We start from the raw sequence: 18696 nt of genomic DNA on the forward strand, positions 1-18696 counted from the left end.
AGTTAGCTGTTATATCCTATTAGGGTTAACTGAATTCGTAACCTTTGCGATGAAGCAAAAAATAATCGCAAAGTCTCAATAGATTCGCGAAAAATCAAATTTGTTAAATAATTTCACGTATTTACAAACATATTTTTGAAACAATAGCGCTCATACTTACGAAAAATATATTAAAAAAATTATAACAGCATCCAGACATTTTGAGGAATAAAATGAAACCTAAGTTGTGAAGGTTGGAGCTATAGTATTCATGTTATTTGCAAAAATACGAAGAAAATATTACGAAAAAAATTAAAATCATATTATTCTAATTTTATTTTTTTGTGGTTTTATAGGAAAAGTTGGAGAAAAAATGTTTGAGTTCTTCGGCATTTTCGTCAAAATTTCACGCAATAATGATGATATTCCGTTGTAAAAAATTTGTCGCTTATAGTTTTCCTATTGGATAATATTATTAGAACCTTATATTAAATCAGAAGGAATTCCAACTGTGGCATAACGTTAAAATAATGTTATATTGAATATTACAACATTTGAGACGCATATAAACCGCGTAATTATGAAAATGACATGATGCGCATCCGATTTTACAACACAGCGAATCAATCCCTTTTATTTGATGTACAGTTTGTCAAATTCTATTTGGCGGCCACGATGTAGCATCTGCTGCATATAAGGGTGCAAAATACAGTAAAATGGTCATAATTTCCGCGAAGTTCATTTACATTTTATGCGCATCCGATTTCAATAATCACCATTAAAAAATACATCATTCTATGCCGTTTCAATGCGATCCATCAAGAACCGTGGATGTAGCATCGCACTCAATTTTTAGAAAAAATCTATTATATCTCTGGATTTACGAGAGTTTTTAAATATCTGTTTTCGCGCAGTTTAAACACGCGTATAGATCTATTTATTTAAGTAGCACTGACATATCCAAAGCGCGTTTTAATATGCGATATTTTCAAAACAATTTTTTGCAAATTTTCGAAATTTGAGGGGTATGATATCCGCCGATCTATTGGGTGGATTTTTACGCGTCGTGGCTTGTTAGGTTCAGAACGTAAAAAAACTAAATTTACGCGGGTTTCCACGGAAATCGAATGACGTTTGTAAATTTTAAACCAAAAAAATAGGTTTTTGAGAAAAATTTACGCACAAAAATTTTGTGTTTGAGCGCAGATTACTGTGATCCTGTGAGGGCTACACCCTCATGCTATACATTAAAAAATGCGAAATCGAGAGCGCTACAATCAAATAATAAGCTTTTAGAGAAATCCTGCTGCGCGTCCCGATTAGAGCAAAAATTCAAAAAACCCCATTTTTAAGGTTTCAAAATGTCAGCATCCGTTTGAGGTAGATACAGTGGATATATTAAAAAATCATACATTAGAAACTTCAACTCTGAAGTGTACTCTTTAACTTCTCCTTTGAGCATTAAGCTCTACATTGTGTTATAAAACCGCTAATTGGAAAATAACATAATGAAACTCGTTTATTTCAACGATTTTTTCCGATTTTTTTACAATAGTAAGACCACAGCTTCCGCTCAAATTATTATTTTAAGAAACCCCTCGGTGAATCGGGCTAAAACAGCTTATTTTACCGAAATGCGGTCAAAAGTTATGGTTTAGTGAAACTGATCGCGAGTTACAATACCCCATACCTCAGTTTCAACATAAGTTAATTTTCTACAAAAAGCTTGATATGTCCGTTTAAATTTGAAAATGTAAGGAACTCAGATTTTCACTACTTTTACCGTTATAAAAAAATAAAACGAAGTGATACAAACGAACTAAAGGTATTGTCGTTGTCCATAGATCCCAACACAATGTAATTTTGCAACAGAACGCTGAATATTTTTCTGGTCAACTTTTGTAGCACTGTGCCATTTATCGACATTTTTCGAAAAGTTTGCACTTTCTCAAGGCCAAAACTGCCTGAAGGAGCGTTCAAATGCTTTTGCGATGTATTATAGAGTTCTTAACTACTGTCTTGGCTACAATTGTTGTCCGTGTGTTCGATCGAAAATCTCAATAGTTTGGCTGTTATATGTCAAACGTCCAAAAACGTGGATAAAAACAAAGTCAAAATCGGGAGGCTCGATTTTCACGATAGACCTATGGTCTAGTAGACTTTTTTGCCCAGTTCAATCCTAGAAATAAGAAACGCGAACGCAGACTAACCTGGGTATTTACCCATTTGTACCCAATTTACCCATTTAACTAGGTATTTACCCCTTTGGTATTTACCCATTTCCCATCTCTAATCATACAAATCATCATCTTGTGGATAAGTACATACTCCTTGCCCAAGCATACCAGCAAAGATCTTCGTGAACTAGAGAGATCCAAATATATAAAATAGAATCTGTATATAATCAATCAAATATAAAAAGTAGTCTTCATAGCGATGCAATCGCAGAGGCTGTAAGAGCGAATGATAAATACCAGGCAGCGGATGCACAACAGCTGCCTCGATAAACAAGTGTCGTTTTGGTGTCTCAATTCCTATTGGGCGTAACGCAGAACATATACACAGCATGCAGTAACGGTCCGGTGCACTATAGGTAATTTGGCCTGTTTTTGAGGCAAAAATTAATAGCGGTGGACTTATGGGCTTTTTATACATTTTTAATGCTTTATATACAAAAGTAAGCTAAAACAAAGAATTACACAGTATAATTCGGTTATAGCGAACATCGGTTATTAGAAACTACGTTTATAACGAACAAGGTTTTGTGTTCCCAAAGAATGTTTTTTAATATTTGTACACACATTCAACTTCTTAAAGCGACCACGATTATAACGAACAGAAATTGAATAGAATATTTTACAATATGTTAGGATTTAGAGGCCCTCTTTTAAGCACAAGCGGATACCGACGAATTTAAGCACTGTTTCAAATATTTTAATATGTATATGATATTCAAAAGTAAGCTTCAATAAAAATTTTGCAGATGAACTCGTTTATAATGAACGCCGGATATAACAAACAAATTTTCTTGTTCCTATCCCCTATTCTTATTTTACCTATTTTATTCGTTCCAACCCAATGAAGGCGGTTAAAACAAAATAAGTACGGTTATAATGAACTAAAATATTGATCCCCTAAAAGATTTTTATAAACATTGATATGTTTAAAATATTGATTCGCGAAGAGATCTTTATAAATTTTAATTTTTTTAATGGACCAAATAAATCACTCAATCGGGATCCTTAGTTAGAACGTATTACGGCTATAATTAACAAAAATGTTGACCACACACGTCTGTACATTTTTAGAAAACTTCTTTAAAAAAAATGTATTTTTAGATGCTTTTTTTGTGTTTAATATATCCTTCACCAAACAAAAAATTAAAAAAAAAATTCCTCAAGGGGGACGGGCACCTTTAAAAAGTTATATAACTCAAAAAAGGCAAAAATCGCAACTTGGTATATTATGTAGTTGATTCAGAACCCTTTGCTAAAGATATTCCCGGTGGACAATTTTGTAAAATTCTATAATATAAAAGTGTAATTTTGTAAACAAAATCTTAACATTTTGAAGAAAATTATTTCGTAAAACAGAAAGTACACACCGCCACCATTCCACTGAATATCATATCTATGTATTTGATTACTACCGAACTCTTACAAATTGCGTTTAAATTCTGCTCTGAGTTTTAATCTTTTCAACATTTTTTTATTTTGTCTTCGAATTTTTGATTTTATCTTCGAATTATACCGCGAGCTTTAACTATTTTTGAAAACAAATTGCCCATACATAGAATTTGATATGTTCTTTCTTCAAATCAAATTGGAAAACTCGCGGTATTAACAGTGCACATATCGACTTTTTGCTTAAAAACCTGTCCAAATTGGAAGGATTTTAATTCCTCGTTCTGTAGAAATTACAAAATATTAACGTTCTTTATTTATTGTTCAGTGAAAAATAATTTTACGCCTGTCTGTGATTTATAAAAAATGATAGAAAACAAGTAAAAAAGTATCAGTCGGTTTTGCCGACAGGGATATACTACCCTCAGTCTGTGTAAATTGAAACACTTTTTTCCCAAAAAAAACTTATGTATTTAGGGGGTTTCAAAATGTTGGGCGTATGAACCGACAAAAATATTGATTAGGATTAAAGTTCAAAAGTTTTGCGGAGGAGGTACTTAAAGGAATGGACTGACATAGACCATAGGGGGTTTTTACACCCTTCGGGCTGTTTTCTCAAGAAGTATGGACTTGCCCCCGAAAAAACGTTTACCATCGTAATTGAGGCAGCGAATGCAAGTTGCTTTAACAAAAGTCAAAGTGATTCGATAGCAGGTCTTAAAGTGAACTTATCCGAAATTTTGTGTGGGAGGTACCGGATGGAGTGGACAAATATAGTCCATATTCGAACCTGATCTATATTTGATAGATATATTAGGATGTGCAGAGTATGGACCAAATCGGTTACTCCCTTCAAGAGTTATCGTGCGCACAAATTTTCCGGACATTTTCGAACTTTTGTGGGGGAGGTAGCGGAAGGAGTGGACCGATACAATCCATCTTCGAATTTGTACTAAGTTTGGACAGTTTGGAAATATTACGAAATTTTGGACCGAATCGGTTGATCCGTTCGATGTGTCTGAAACACATTTTTTCCAAGCATACTTGGGGTCTAAAACCACTATTTCGATGAGTCACATTTTGCCCGTATGAAAGTGTATATACCCTCGTTCGGATAAAAGCTGAGGGTATAAATACATATTAAAAAAAATTAAACAAAAAATCTTTGCATATCTCAATAACTTCCATGATTTATTTCTATTATTGAAAAGCTAAAAACTTCCGGGGTCCATTGGTCATGATATGGTTTCAAAGATCATTTGTATTAAAGTTAAAAATAATGCATTGTTTGCATTTGGCGTTTTGTGTTCTTCAAGGAAGATTAACAAATTGTTCGCTAATACCATTCAAGAAGAGAAGATGATTTGAAAACAAAGTGTTTTGTTCCAAAGTCCTTCACACACTTCAAAACAACTTGTCACATGGCTATAAAATAAGCATTTATTCCATTCAATATTATTATCAAAATATTTTGAAAGGAATATAGTTAAAACATAACTGACAGTGACGAATGATTGAGATGATGTGTTAGTGGAAATACCAGACTACGGAAACAAATACCTTAAATTGTCTCACTTGAGTAATGTGAGTTCCTCTCATTTAGCCTATGTATTTAGTTTCCGTTCGTTATTGTTTTAATATTTTCAAAAGAAAACATTCTATGTCGTGAGAAGTATAATTTTTAAACCGAATTGATTACTTAATTAAAAAAAGAAACAAATGTTTAGATTGTCAAGTGTTTGCCAAAAAAACTCCCACATTTTTGTCAAATTCATTAATAAATGTTTTCGAATTGTTTTTAATTATTTAGAACATATTTTTTATAAGGAAATGGATTAGTAGGTAATATTTCCTAAACAAAGCGGTTTGTGTTATGATGCAATATGATGCGATTGACAATTGTGCTCCCACATTAGTATCTTCTTTGAAAACACACGCATTTCTACTTATGGTAGCCGCCAAACCAAAAATCATCATTATGTGCATCTACATACATTCATATATCCGTATGATGAATCATGTCATAATACAATTTAATAAAAGAAGATTTCAAATAATAGTAAATGAAATCTGAGGTGAATAGAATCTTATTTTTAGGTACTTGAGTTTAAATTTAATGAACTTTTATACCGTTTTTAAATAACTTAAACATATGATTTTTTTTGTTTTGTTAAGTCAATGCCAATAATTTCCCACACCTGTAGATTGGTTTGGCAAGATTATTAGGCAATGTCTACAACATTTATTGGCATTGCGTTCTTTAAAGCGGTTTAGCCACAATTGTTATTTTGTTTTGCAGATGTCCATTTGTCAAAGAAATGTTTTAATGATGTTGTTTGGGAAGACGTTGTATAAACATTATTTATTGCCAATATATGTAATTGTTATTGAAATTAAATACAAATGTCACATAGTATTGTAACAAAGCACTATGGACTCAAATCCAAATTTTCTGGCCAAAACTATTTCAACGCCCATTTTGTATTAAAATTAATAATTATTTATAACAAATGTGTAAAAACAGCAATTCTTACGTTTTATCGACCAAAATTACCAAAAAACTGCCAAAATTTATTGAACAGGGTGGTCCTGTTGTATGGGGTCTAAACCAAAACATTGACCTATGTTAGTAATTTTTGTTACGAAGGATTCATACCGTCCAAGAGCTCGAAGTACAAAATTTCAGCCGAATCGGTCATAAAGTATCGCTAAAATCCCCAAAATATTTAAAATCGGGCGGTACTTTTATGTGGGGGCTATGATAGAAAATGTACCTATTTTCAAAAAAGTGAAAAATGGCCCCATGAATTTTGACCCCATTATATAACTCGAACAAGTTTGCCCCAAAATAATGCAATATTGCCCCAACAATAAAATGAACAAGTAAGAAAGTATCAGTCAGCTGAGCCGACAGAGATATACCCTCAGCCACGTACCCGAAGAAAAAAAGTTAACACAATACTTCTGTAGGTTTTTTAGCTGTTGGGAAAATTTTCCAGGAAGGAAAGGTTGCGGCACATGTTGCAACAAAATTCAGAATGATCCAAGACGAGTGCATTTTTTCCAAACTTTGGGTAGGGTGTACCCATAGGAGTGATCGGACCTAATACAAATCTGTAGGAAATATTTTTTTTTCTTTATTAGTCTATGGATATTTTCCTTACAGACTATATAATTATGTTGTACTTAATTTTCTGAATTTAAATATATTAAAATTTTACTTTTCAATTTACAAAGTTTGAGCAAAAACGATTTCTCTCTTAAAGTGTTATTTTACACATTAGCCAGTTTAGGTGGTGCCGGTAGGATTTTCTGGACCTTTTTGGGTCATTATCTCAGGAAGTATGGACTTTCCCACGAAAAAAAATTACAACGTAGTAACAGGGGCCGCAAGTGCAACCTGCTGCGTCACAAATTAATAAGATCTGAGAGGAGTTGTTAAACTATACTTTTTCCAAATTTTGTGTGGGAGGTACTCAAATGAGTGGACCGATATTGTCCATATTAGAACTCGATCTATGCCTGAAAGTAATATTACCAATAGCAAAGTTTGGCTCAATTCGGTTACTCCCTCCTAGAGTTATCATGCCCACAATCTTGGCGAAAAATTGTGGACCTTTGTTGGGGAGGTACCGGAAGGAGTGGACCGATATGGTCTATCTTCGAATTTAAACTAAGTTTGGACAAAATATTGAAAGACCCAAAATTTTAACCAAATATGTTGATCCGTTCGAGAGTTATCGTGCACTTCAACTACGACACATGGTATTATATGGGTTGTTTGCAGTTTCTGAGGATATATGGACTTGCTCCTGAAAAAAATTATATCGTCGTAATGGGGGTAGTGAATACAAGTGGCTGCAACAAAAATCAAAGCGATTCGAGAGCAGGCATTAAACTGCACTTAAGCAAAATTTGTGTGGGAGGTACCCGAAAGAGTGAACCAATAGGGTCCATATTGGAACCTCATTTATGTCTGGTAGAAATGTCACGATGTGCAAAGTATGGACTAATTCGGTTACTCCCTTCAAGAGTTATCGTGCGGACAATTTTTCCGAACATTTTTGAACTTTTGTGGGGGAGGTACCTGAAGGAGTGGACCGATATGGCCCATCTTCGAACTTAAATCAAATCTGGACAAAATATTTCGATACCCAAAATTTGAACCGAATCGATTGATCCGTTCGAGAGTTATCGTGCGCACCAGCCAGACAGACAGACGGACAGACAGACAGACGGACGGACATTGCATAGTCGACTCAAAATTGTAAGAAACGGATATCGTACAAACACACTTGGGGTCTAAAACCATTATTTCGATGAGGCACATTTTTGGTCGTATCAAAGTGTAAATACCCTCTTTAGCCTAAAGGCTGAGGGTATAAAAATTGTCCCAAGTTTGGGGTAATTTTGTTTTATGAAGTTTTACCCCAAAATAAAAAAAAATGCAATTTCGCCCCAAAATGTGTATAATTTTTATTTGTAAGATAAAAACAACAAACCATAGTATCGTTTACATTTTCTATGCAGTAAGGACAACGAAAATGTTCCGATTTAGCCAATGTTGATGTGCAAACAGAACAACATTTTAAGTGTTTGCAAGGAAGTATCACAACAATTTAAAACGTCATCTCGATAGTCATGCTGAAGCACCTCGGCCCAGCAGCGACGGAATTCCTTGCACAACTTCTATCTCTCTCGGTTAACCAACTGGTTATACCGGAGATATGGTAAGTTGCAAGGGTTATTCCACTTCCAAAACCAGAGAAACCGGCCAACCTGGGAGAGTCATACCGCCCTATCTCCTTATTGTCAACAATGGCCAAGGTTTTGGAAGCGCTGCTGCTAGCAACACTTGACGAACACTTACAGCCAGTAGACCACCAACATGAATTTAGGAAAGCTTACAGCACCACAACGACATTAAATGAGATTACGTTACATATTGCGAATGGCCTCAATCGAATCCGACCGTCAGCGCGTACTGTGGTCGCTGTGTTAGGTCTCTCCAAGGCATTTGACACAGTGGATCACTCGGTCTTGATTGGTGATATCATGGACTCCACACTGCCAAGTGCTGGCTTGGCAAAATATCGCAAAATCAAAATGTGCGTCCCGCAAGGTGGAGTCTGTCACCGCTCCTGTTTAACGCGTACCTTGTGAAGCTTCCTGCACCACCACCCGGCGTAAAAGTGGTTTCCTACGCAGATGACTGTACCATAATGTCATCCGGAGTCAATATTGAGGAAATAAGTGCACGTCTTAACAGCTACCTTGCCACCATATCAGCCTTCATGCATGGAAGAAGCCTAGTAATCTCGCCAACGAAATCGACCGCCACCCTCTTTACTTCCTGGACGCGTGAATTGAGAACTAAGCTCAGGTTAATAGTCGCCGACAGAATAATTCCGACGGTACAACATCCGAAGATCCTAGGTGTTGTATTTGATAATCTTCTCAAATTCACGAAACATACCGCGTACGTAAAAAGTAAAGTCCAATCGAAAAATAAGATCCTGAAAGCGCTAACAGGCACCTCCTGGGGAAAGGATAAAGAAACGCTCATTGCGACATATAAGGCCATCAGTCGCTCCGTACTGAGTTATGCGGCCCCAGTTTGGACTTCTTTCCTGAGCAAAACACAGTGGCGTAAACTGCAAGTGCTTCAAAATAGTGTGATTCGGATTGCTACCGGATGTGTGCAGATGTCGAGTGTCGATCATCTACATGAGGAGACTAGAATACTGTCGGTACAGAAACATAATAGCTTCGTTCCAGAACTAAAAAGTTTTTACACATTTAACACATTTTGCACATTTTCCCCCAAAATGCGTTCCCGTACACTAAAAAAGTTGCAATATGTTCACTTCTCTTAGAACAAAAATGGCGCTGAATGGCTTTCTCTTTAGAAACTTTTTACACGACAAATTTTAGCGAGCAAAAATGTGCAACATGTTTGCCGGCTTCCGATTGGCTGACACGCCGACTTTGACATTTGTTCCAGATTTGTTGACGTTTCTGCCATTTTTCCGTTCCCGTACATTTTGGAAAAATGTGTGCGTTGAACTCATTTTTTACAGTTTTCTCTTTTGAACATTTTACCATTAAAAAAGTAAAGGGGCAAAGCTAATGTGTTGCTAGCTAGACAGTTCCTACTGGCCTGCCATCTCCCAAGTCACCCCAACCATCACACAGTGATGCAGGATCTTCCTCCAAGCCACATCCGGAAGGATATAAGGCGCTACCGTTCGGACATCCAAGACGTAGTTCCATCTGACGTCAACAGATTGTCAATAGCGGCAGGCCTGAGGCACATACATACTCTGACGGTTTCCCAAACTATCGTAAGATACCGCCGCAACATCGTCCTTAATGAACACCCCCAAGCCATATCCGACAGTGAAAGACTCCTACCCAGACGGACCAGAACAATCTTGGCACAATTAAGATCTGGATGGAGCACTATTCTAAATTGTTATCAAGCCAGAATAGTTTCAGGCACTCTCGACAGGTGCCCGAATTGCCGACAAAGCCCACACAATACAGAGCACCTATTTTCATGCCCAGCTAGGCACACAGATTTGCGCCCTGTGGACCTATGGACAAGACCAGTGGAAGTGGCCCGTTTCTTAAAGCTCCCAAAATAATAGCAAATCAAAATATTCAACACAGCACCTTAACACAACATTCCCATCCACAATATCATCCCTTCGCACATACACATCTACACAATAACCCAGCACATCCATACCCAGAAAACCAAATGTCTGATGTCCGGATAGGAAATAGTTCAGATTTTCGATTTCGTTACGATGTCGGTACGATTGGTTTGCTGGGTAATATCATCCCTCACACACACAAATACATCAACACACCCAGCAAACCAAATGTCGGATGTCCGACACGTCTGAACAATTTCGGAAGCAACGTCGTTCAGATTTCGTCCCGATTTCTAAACGATTATTCGGAGCGGAAATAGTTCAGATTTTGTACCGATTTCGTTCAGATTTCGGAACGAATGTCGGATAGAAATTTCCTTTCCGAATTTCCCAAGGATTTTCTTTAGATTTCGTTACGAAATCGGATCGAAATCGATACGATGTCGCTCCGACATTTCGTTCCGAAATTATGTCAACCACTTCATACAACTTTCGTTAAGATATCGTTACGATTTCGGATCAGACATCGGACGTATCGTCCGAGTTTTGTTCCGATTTCGTTAAGATGTCGGTACGATTGGTTTGCTGGGCAATAACCCAGCACATCCACAATATCAACTCTTACACACACACACCACAATTGACACACAAACATTACTAATGTTTTTCAACATCTCTACAGGGAAAAACGATTGGTTGCAGACAACCTGTTACAACAACAACAATTTAAAAAAAATTATCCTTCCGTAATACATATTCACAGCATTTCTTCTAACTTTCTGATAAAACTAGAATCTATTTTAATAAAAAATAATTAAGCGGCGCAAAATTGTATGATTAATAAATTGAAGAAGCCATTAGAGATAATTTTTAAAAATCGACAATCATAAGACAAAATTACCAATTTGGGGCAATTTTTTATTTTATTTTTGGGGCAATGTTGCATTATTTTGGGACAAAATTGTTCGAGTTATATTGGGGTCAAAATTCACTATACAGTTTCACCCCAAATTTGGAGCCATTTTTCACAATGCCTTTTGGGGCAATTTTTCGCGGAGCCGATGGTGTTGGTGCAGGCACATGCACCTGAATACAACTGTAACATAACATGAGGTAACATGTTAAGCTTATGAGAAGTATTTTCCCATGTACTCTGTATTATGTAGCAGCGAGGATGACCATGCCACACAAATATTCCCAGTAGATATTAATGAATATAGTATATCCACCAGCCAGATTAAGAGCTGGTTAAGTTAAGAATAAATTATTTTCGTTTATTTAGTGTCGTTTATAATTTTCAATAAGGCTTTAACTAGACAATTTATGTTCTAAATTACGTCTAATTTATATTCATACAAATTAAATGAAACTTATTAGTTATTCCCCGCTCATACAACTAGTTCTCTGCATTCTTCTAAAACACTCATTCAAATAGACTTGCATGCACAAACAAAAAGAAAAAAATAAAGAAAAAGATCCCAGCACATTACATGTGTCATTTAAATCCGATTGCCGTCAAAATATGAATGAATGAAACAATCATCACAATGAACATAAACAACGTCATCATTATCGTCATCATCATTGCCATCAAATCTATTGCTCGTGGGCTCCCACAACATGCAACAACATTTTTGGTCATGTTTGGGTCTTAAGTCTTTCTCGAAGTGAACAATACAAATAGTACACGTTTGTTTCCTAAGTCTTTTGTATGTGAGAAAATAATCATTCAAATGTGAATTCAAATTGAAATGAAAATTACCAACAAAAAACATTAAATTGAATGCGTTTTTTCATCTTCTTTTTCTTAACTTTAGAAAATTTATTACCCACGTACACACCACACAAATTTTGTGTACTTCCAAAATAAAAATCTTCTTCATAAGGCAAGTAAGTACATTTGTAGATTTTATATTGTATGTGTGTACATACATATAATGTTTCAATAATGAACACCTCTTCATATTGATGTTGTTAGTGCTTCATTATTATTATCGTTTGTTACTTTTATTAGTGTTTTTTCATTGTCGAACCAAGAACCATATAAAGTGAAATTTGTAAACATTACAAATTTCAATGAACTGAAACAAATATCATAACGATGGAGAAGAGGAAAGCCCACACCATTGAAGATGGTGATGATGATGATGATCACCATTATCATTATCGGTAATTATTTCATAGAGGCGTTGTAAAAAAGAAGACATGCTTCGAACACTTTGTCATGTGAATCGTATTATTTGGTATGCGAATGACAAAAAGGCTTGGGTGGAAGTCATCACATCAGCCGTCATTTGTCAAAAAGTTAGACAATTGCAGCAATTGATGTTCAATGAAAAGCTATGACACATCGTGGACTGTAAACTGTTTTTATTAAAAACGCAAACAAAATAAAGAGAAAAACTGTTAGGATTGGTAAGAAGCAAAAAATTCTAGCCCAATTAGCGTACGGCACGTCCTGGGTTTTATATTAATATGGTATTAGAAGAGGTAATAATTTTGCTACTATAGTCGGTAATTTCAGACTCCGCGAGCAAAATTCAATAATGAATCTGATGGACTTACCGACTAAAAGAAGTTTGAGAGCGTTACTTGTTTCAAACAAATTGACAAGCATGTCAACAGATGAAGCAACATATCAGCGTATTAATGCAACAGGAACGAGCCCAATTGTTACGACGATCTTCAATCCCACGGCTGCGGATTCTTTTGTACCAGCATCAAACCTATGCTTCTACGTAGGATATAGCTACAACAACAACAACGTTGAGCTTATATTATGTGCTCCAACTATATAAAAGACTAAAATAATTGAACCTTATTAATAATCCAGATCTATATGCTGATGGAGACTAAAGAGAAAAAGATCGACACTTTTATCGATTATAAGATTGCTTTCGACGGCATGAAGCTTCTTCGAATAGGTCAGCATCAATCGGCATTTCATACAAGAAAACTGTCTTTATGAATTAAGAATGTGAATAAAAATAGCACACTATAAACAAGTGAGCCTAGGCTATAGTCGGGTCGGGTCTGACTATGTGATACCCTACAACACTACCCCTGTGCAAAAGCTCTTGTCTGGTAAAATTGAAAAAAATTAAAATTGGGATAGCTTAGCGCCTTTGCTCTGAATGTCTTCATTAATAAAGGTCAATATTGTTGAAACGCATTTAAGTGCATTGTCAGTACAACTCAAATAAAACAAGTAAAAAGGTATCAGTCGGCTTTGCCGACAGAGATATACCCTCAGCCTGTGTATATTGAAACAATTTTTTTCCCAAAATAAGTATGTATTTAGGGGGTTTTAAAAATTTTGGGCATTTGAACCGACAAAAATTTTGATTAGGATTAAATATCAAAAGTTTTGCGGAGGAGATACTAAAAGGAATGGATCGACATTGACCGTTATTGAAGTGGATCTCCAGCCACAACATATGGTGCCATAGGGGGTTTTTACACTCTTCGGGCTGTTTGCTCAAGAAGTATGGGCTTGCCCCTAAAAAAACTTTTACCATCGTAATTGAAGAACAAAAATCAAAGTGATTCGAGAGCAGGTCTTAAAGTGAACTTATCCGAAATTTTGTGTGGGAGGTACCGGATGGAGCGGACCAATATAGTCCATATTTGAACCTGATCTATATCTGGTAGATATATTAGGATGTGTAAAGTATAGACCAATTCGGCCACCCCCTTCAAGAGTTACCGTACGAACAATTTTTCCGAACATTTGTGGGGGAGGTACCTGAAGGAGTGGACCGATATGGCTTATCTTCAAACTAAAACTATGTTTGGACAAAATATTACTAAGGCCATATGTTGGACCAAATCGGCAGATTCGTTCGAGAGTTATCTTGCGCTCCAAACACCTCACACGGTGTCATAGGGGTTTTTTGCAACTTTCATGCTATTTTCTCAGGAAGTATGGACTTGCCCCAGATGAAACTTGTACCGTCGTATGGAGGGCAGTGAATACAAGTTGCTAAAACAAAAATCAAAGCGATTCGAGAGATGGCCCTAAACTGAACTTTTCCGAAATTTTGTGTGAGAGGTACCCGAAGGAGTGGACCAATTGAGACCACATTGGAACCTCATATTACCCTGATAGAAAGTTTACGCTATACAAAGTATGGAACAAATCGGTCACTCCCTTAAAGAGTTATCGTGCGCACAAACTTTCCGAACATTTTCGAACTTTTGTGGGGGAAGTACCGGAAGTAGTGGACCGGTGTTGCTCATCTTCGAACTTAAACTAAGTTTGGGCAAAATATTACGAAAGCCAAAATTTGAACCGAATCGGTTCATCCGTTCGAAAGTTATCGTGCGCTCCAGCCAGCAGGACAGACAGACAGACGGACGGACATGGCTAGATCGACTCCAAATTGTCTGAAACACATTTCGTCCAAACATACTTGGGGTCTAAAACCATTATTTCGATGAGGCACATTTTCATCGTATAAAAGTGTATATACCCTCCTTAGCCTAAAGGCTGAGGGTACACAAATGGAAAAGTGGGATGTACGCCAACCATCAATAGGCTTCTTTCTCTGTGAGACTCCATCAACCCCCAAAACTTAGTGAGTGCAGCTAGTTCGGTTAAAAGTTGTAGCTAAAACCCTCAAAATAGCGAAAATCGGGAGGTATCATTATATGGGGGCTATACCTAAACATGGACTCGTGTTGACAGTTTTTGGTGGAACATATATTGTGACCCCTAAGAACCTTAAATGTCAAATTACAGCTAGTTCGGTTAAAAATTGTAGATAAAACTCTAAAAACCCGAAAATCGGGAGGTACCGCTATATAAGGTGGCTATACCTAAACATGGACCTCTGTTGACAATTTTTGGTGAAGAAGAGCTGTGACCCCTAATAACCTCAAATGTCAAAATACAGCTAGTTCGGTTAAAAGTTGTAGCAAAATACCGAAAATCGGGAGGTACCATTATATGGGGACTATACTTAACATGGACTCGTGTTGACAGTTTTTGGTGGAAAAATATTGTGACCCCTAAGAACCTTAAATGTCAAATTACAGCTAGTTCATTTAACAGTTGTAGCTAAAACTCTAAAAATTCCGAAAACCGGGAGGTACCGCTATATAAGTTGGCTATACCTAAACATGGACCTCTTTTGACAATTTTTGGTGAAGAAGAGCTGTGGCCCCTAATAACCTCAAATGTCAAATTGCACCTAAGGTAGCGATACAGTCAATGCATTGTCCCAATTTGAACTTCCATATCTCAATAACGGTAAAACCTACGAAATTATCATAAAGGTCAATCTTGTAGAAAATGTTCGTTTTGCTCCATTTCGATAGGATTTGCGGTTTCCAAGCAAAATCGTGAAAATTTAAAAAACCCCTAAAATGTCAACTTTAATCGCGATTTATTTAAAAAGCGCTCCGTCGATTTTTTTGTTTTTTTTTTTGATTTTCTCATCCATGGACATTGTATTTTCAGAATCCGCAAAAACTTCCCAAGTATAAGCACCTTCCATTTAAATTTGGTTCAAAAGCACCGTGAAAACGTTGTATTTTTCGCCGCATGAGTTTTTTTTTTGCCCATTCCGACCCTGAATATTGTTTGACCATCACCAAAATCAATATGCATTTTACTCTCTGGAATCTCCAGATTAAATCTGACCAACATTACGACCTGTAGCGTGATTTTAAGGTTTAGATGGACATACAGTTGGAGGGACTGACGGATGGACATAGAAAAATCGACTCAGCTCCCCGAGACATTCATTATACCCTCAACCTTTAGGCTAAAGAGGGTATATACACTTGAATACAACCAAAATATGCCCTATGTGTGGACGAAATCCGTTTCAGAAAAGTTGGAGTCGATATAACAATGTCCATCCGTCTGTCTGCCTGGAGCTCATGATAACCTATTCGGTTAAAAATTTGTCGCTAGTAATATTTTGTCCAAACTTAGATCGAATTCAAAGGTGGAACATATCAGTCCACTTCCTCGGGTAAATCCCCCACAAAAGTTCAAATATTTTCACAAAAACTATGAAATATGAAGTATATCGGTCCACTCCTTCGGGTACCTCCCACACAAAATTTTGGAAAAGTGTAACTTAAAACCTGCCCTTTAATCGTTTTGATTTTTCTTGCAACAGGTTGTTCTCAAGCCCCCATTTACGACTGCACATTTTTTAGGGACATGTCCATACTTCCTGAGAAAGTGGATAGAAACTCTCGAACGGATCTACTGATTTGGTCCAAAATTTGAGCTTTGTATAATTAGCTTTGGTCCATACTTTGCACATCGTAATATTTCTACGAGACAAAGATCAGGTTCGAATATGGACTATACATTCGGGTACATCCCACACAAAATTTCAACATTATCGTTTAGGAACAGTTTAGAATCTGTTTGAAAATCCTTTGGAAAATTATAGCGAAATTACTCCTTGTGGTCTTGTTTAAATTGATATTATGTTTTCCTGACATAGTGGCCAAAAGCCTCTAAGTTATACTTTGACGAACACAAATGTCTGGATGGCGAAAGGAATGACACGAAATGAATGACTCCCAAAATAAGGTCCACTTTCAAAATGGATCCATTCTTATAGGTACCACACCAAATATACATACATATATGCAACAACACTTTTATATACGAGTATTTTTGTCGGCAAGTTCATACATCCAATAAGGGCCACAAAATCTGAAAACCTTCTAAATACATAATTATTGGGGAAAAGAATTTTGATTGCGCAGCCGGTATTTGATTCGATATTGTCAATAGATGAAGGACTCAGATCACACAGGCTGAGGATATATCTCTGTCGGTAAAGTTAACTGATACTTTTGTACTTGTTTCAAATAAAGTTTCATATCGGAAAGCAAAATAAATACCAATTGGAATTTTAAAATATTTGTCCAGCTTCATAATTTCGAGGTGTTGCACACGATGAAGTTAAACACAAAGTATAGGTATTTTAAGTGTGCCGCGAACAAAAATGTAGAAGGCACATACGACCCATTGTAATGAAATCCAAGGATTGTTTTGTTGATTTACAATGAACAGATGTGACACAACAATGACAGATATTATCATAAAAAAACTCCAAAAGTACAAAATCTTTTCAAGAAACAGAACCTACGCACAATGAATTTTTAATAATGCATTTCAAAGAGGCTTGAAAAGCCTCCATTTTCAATTATTTTTAAAAATATTCTTGGAACGCAAGCATTGCTTGATGAGTGTTCTTTTTAAATGTAAAAAAAAGAAATGTGCCAAATAAATGAATAAAAAATAAATCACCTTTCTTTTTCGACAGCTGCTACTTAATTCCTTTTTGGGGGGGCTTATTTTTTTGATGTTGATAATCCACTGTTGGCGTTGACCACAAATACCTTTTTTGGTTGGTTTTCCGCTATGTAAAGTTTAATAAAATTTCACTTAAATATGCTTAACTAAAATTTGTTTGCCTTTTTATTTTACTGTTGTTGTTGTTTTTATTTACATGCATTGAATGCACCTTTCTTCTTCTTTTTCTCTTTTTTAAGGCACGTATTTCCAGTAATTTCTTAAATTATTTTCTTTATATATTTTCTTCTCTCTTGTCACTTTGACTGTTGTTGCGGTTGTTGCTGTTCTCTATTGAACATATTTGGCGGTTATTAATTTCCGTTTTGGCTAGCCCGGGGGGAATTTTTGTCGTTTGTGTTTAGTTCCCTTGTTTGGCATGCGACACAGATTTTTTGGTGTGGTTATTTGTTTTTTTTTTTTTTTTTTTTAATTTATTATTATTTTCCTTTCGTTTATTTTCTTTGATTTTAACTGCAGTCACTTCCACTTGTTTGTCTATTTTTTATGCAAAAGAAATGTTTGAAAGAAAAACATAAAAAAAACAATTCGTGGGCCGCGTTCCCTATGCTCCGTGCCGTTGTTTAACAAAATCCAAAATCCACCGTCTAAGCTTTTATGCCCAACCGTTATTGCTCAAGTTTGAATACAAACTGAATTTTGATAACGGTTAGGCACCACAACCTATCCCCCACAGTGGAGTCGTACCCAACTCAAACATGTGTGTAACACACATGTTTGATGGATTTGTTTGATGACTAGGTTTGAAAACTTGATTTAGTTTTTTGTTTCAAATTCTTGTGGCCAACAGAATAAGCCGAATGAATAAGCTTGCTACGACCATTGAAAATGAAATTATTGTTTATTTGTCGCGTGCTCTCCCTGCCCTGAATTGTTAAACGTTTTGTTGTTGTTGTTTTCATTTATGAATGAATAAACGAACGAATGGTTAGTTATTAAAGAATTACCATTAGACCGTATAATAAATTTTAAATACATATAATTTTATATGTATGTTCGCATGGTGGTGGCGGGGTTTATAATAATTCTATTATATTTCCATATGTTAAGCCAATAAAATCTTATAGGTAGATTGTGTGAAGCCGTT

General features: G+C 36.0%; 1 protein-coding gene across 1 annotated transcript in view; it reads right to left on the reverse strand.

The window, feature by feature from the left end:
• Positions 1–18243, reverse strand: part of LOC141387714 (uncharacterized) — an 85340-nt gene extending 67097 nt beyond the window's left edge. The window contains exon 1 of the mRNA XM_073957806.1: positions 17544–18243. The gene's annotated coding sequence lies outside the window, so the exon portion shown is untranslated. The remainder of the gene's footprint in view (positions 1–17543) is intronic.
• Between the last annotated feature and the right edge of the window lie 453 nt (positions 18244–18696).

This window comes from Musca autumnalis, unplaced genomic scaffold, assembly GCF_047663935.1.
Source record: "Musca autumnalis isolate F117 unplaced genomic scaffold, ASM4766393v1 scaffold_5, whole genome shotgun sequence".
Lineage (NCBI taxonomy): Eukaryota > Metazoa > Arthropoda > Insecta > Diptera > Muscidae > Musca > Musca autumnalis.